Below are 3,524 nucleotides of genomic sequence, written 5' to 3' on the forward strand. Positions count from 1 at the left end.
AATTACATACAGAGAAACTAAAACACAGGTGTGATCCCGCCATTGGGGTGTTTTCTCTCATTCTCTCGCTCGCTTAGAAACACCGCTATTGGCAGTGCTAGTTGACTAGCCTCCTGCCCGTAGTGAACTTTGGCACCGTCTGGCGATGACCCTTGGTGCGAGGGAGAATACACCTCGCCCTGATCTTTGCGCTTGCTAAAATGATTACGCGTAATACGTAACCGGTGTAAAAGTAGCGCCAACAATGTAGAAAGGGGTGGTGACGTTTCAAATGAAGACTGAGTTATGACAAAGAAATTCTGAAGTACGGAAATGTAAGTTCCAGTGCAACTTTACCTTCATAGAGGCGGCAATAGAAATGAAGAATTTCTATATACGAAATTAAATGTATAAATTCGCGCAACACCCTGGTTTGGCATCTATTAAATATTTACATTTTCCATTCGAGTTATACCAAAGTTCGCTTGCTCTTTTTAGACATCCAGTAGAACATTTCAAATATTCAATACTAATGCCTCAACACGTACTCCCTTCAAAATAATTAATATCATTATAAAATGTTTTCGGAAAATGTAATTGTTCTTGAAAAAGCGTAGATATGTAATTTTTTCAATTAATTTAGAGGGACTAGATCGATTAACAGTAAAATCAGTTGATTGAATTAAATATTGATTAAGGACAGAAGTAATATAAGAAACCTCCCTAAGGGAGGGAAGTATACAAGACGCCATAGGCATAACGTTAAAACACGCGAGATATCCTCGAACCGCCAAATACCATATTCAGACACTATTGCTCATGGACAAGGTACGGTAGATCCTAGTCCTTTGATATGGTCGTTGGAAAGGGAAAGAGGAAAAAGCGCTTCAAACTAGTGTAGTCTGCTTAGCTGTCTGTCGTAAAGAAATTGAAGATTCCTGATTTTGCTAATAAATATTCATATACGGTTATTTCGAAACGAAAATCTAGTTTGTTGTGAAGCCAAGAAGATGAAAATTATAAATACGAGACAAAATTTCGAGATAGATAATAATACCATTTTAAAATCTATCTATGTATAGTGTTAGTCATATACCTTGGCTAGGTAAGGGTTTAATTCAAATTTTATGCAAAGACCTATGAAAATCCTCTAATTGAGTCACTGCCTGTTTATTAATGATTGATTATCATCAAAATCTAAAAATGCTGCATGAATTATTTTACTGGAAAAGTTTAAAATTACAATGAGTCTGTGAAATTGACTTAACTTAAGCAGCCGACGCAATCGCGAGATCAGAGAATGTATTCCTACGCTCTACGCGGCGCGGCCCTATTTTTTAAACTTTGATTACGGCCGTATAAGTGCGCGGGGACATTCGCGGTACGAGGATGTATCGGGAAAAATTCGCCTTTGTATACTTTCCTCCCGAAGGGAGGTTTCTTATATTACTTTTGCTAAGGATTAAATGGATAAAAATAACTAGAAAAAAATTTCAATATCTGAAACTTCAGTCAATTGATAAACCTCACACATATCGTTTGTTTTTTCGGCCTTGGTCCAAACCAAGACCTTTTTTTATAATTTGCAGCTTGGCATGACGGAGTCGACCGCCTACTCTTAGTATGCTATTGTCGTCAAGGAATGGACATAGACAGATTAGTTTGCTCGTAGAAGAAAGTGCTTTCTTTTGTTGAAGTTGTTGAATTTCATTGGAAAAGAATTCAAGTTGAGTAGCTTTGATCCAATGACGTAATGCTGATTCATATTCCAACGTTGTTAAAGGACCCTGACGTTTTGCAGTTCCATTTCTTGTGTTGTGAATGAAACGAAGAACGTAGGCTGTTACGTGAATCAAATGGTTCAGTGATGAATATTTTCCAAGTAAAGTTGTATCTATTCGCTTGGATGTTGCTAATGTGTGTATACGTCTTTCTTCAACAAGACAATTCTCGTTGTCATTACTGAAGTCCTCTGTGATTGGGGAGGATAGATTTAGACATGGTCCATGCCAACATAGTAGGAGATCTCGTAGCTGATTGACATGAATGCCTCTTGAAGCACAGTCAGTTGGATTTTGAGTACCAGGTACATGATGCCAGTGAGCTGCTGGAAGAGTTTCTTGAATTGTTGAAACCCTATTTGCTACAAAGGTCTTCCACCGTGATGGTTGCGATGCCAGCCAGGCCAGAACTGTTGTTGAGTCTGACCAACAATGAACTTCTGTTATGTTGATTTTCAAAGCTCAAGTATGATGAAGATCAACTCTACAAGTAGAACAGCAGCACAGAGTTCCAATCTGGCTATAGTGATTGGTTTCAAAGGTGCAACAGTCTGTTTTGCTGGCAAGCAATTGCGATTTGATCTGCCCTCTGTCGCTGTTTGTCTGTAAATATACCGCTGCTGCGTATGCCTTTTCTGAGGCATCACAGAATCCATAGATGCTGATTTCTCTCGGATAAGCTTGAGAAATATGTCGTTGAACTGAAATAGGTTCTATTTCTGGTAATTCCTTACGAAATTCTTGCCATGTATGGATGATATGAGGAGGTAGTTCCTCGTCCCAATCTTTTTTTTCTGTCGCCACATTTCTTGCATGAGTAGTTTGGCTCTGATAGTTACTGGTGCTAACAGTCCAAGTGGATCGAACAACCTCGAAATGTCTGAGAGTATCGTTCGCTTGCTGACCTTGAGCCTCATACTTGGGGAATGGACGATGAATGTGAATTGATCAGATGCAGGATGCCAATGAAGACCGAATGTCTTGATGGATTCTTTCTTGTCAATGTTGAGAGAAGCTTCGACTTCTCTGGCTTCAGCTGGTACTGACTGTAATAAAGCTGATTCGTTTGAGGCCCACTTCCTGAGTTAGAAGCCTCCCTTTTTTGGTTCCTTGGATTAAGTCTGCTTGTAATGCCAAGGCTTGACTGATTGAGTTTTCTCCTGACATGAGATCATCTACGTAGAAGTCATAAGTAAGTGCTTCATATGCTAATGGAAGTGTGTTCTTCTCATCTTGTGCGAGTTGTTGAAGTGCTCTGACGGCCAGTTACGGTGCTGAAGCAGTACCGTATGTGATTGTCAACAACTGATAATCTTGCAGTGGTTTGTTGTTGTTGCTTCGCCAAACAATGCGTTGTAAGTCCGTATCGTCACGATGAACGAACGATGTCTGCTGTCATTGCAATAAGATTGGACCGGAAACGAATTAATAACTTTATTAAATCGTCTTGCAGAGGAGAAACGACTATCATTATGTCATTCAATGATAGGCCAGTAGAAGTCTTGGCTGAGCCGTCAAAAACGACTCTCAATTTAGTAGTGGTGCTTGTTTCTTTGGTAACGCCATGATGGGGCAGGTAGTAATAGGATACAACCTGATCATTGGTTAATTCATTTGGCTTGATGAGTTCCATGTGACCCAAAGCTTCGTATTCCATGATAAAGGTTCGATATTGGTCATAGAGATCAGGCTTCGATAGTTGACGTCGTTCATTGGCTAGAAAACGACGAACCGCTGGATCCCGTGAGTTTCCAAGAACTTCTG

Source organism: Phalangium opilio, unplaced genomic scaffold (assembly GCF_054372755.1).
Source record: "Phalangium opilio isolate 3A_F unplaced genomic scaffold, DU_Popi_V2 ptg000037l_1, whole genome shotgun sequence".
Lineage (NCBI taxonomy): Eukaryota > Metazoa > Arthropoda > Arachnida > Opiliones > Phalangiidae > Phalangium > Phalangium opilio.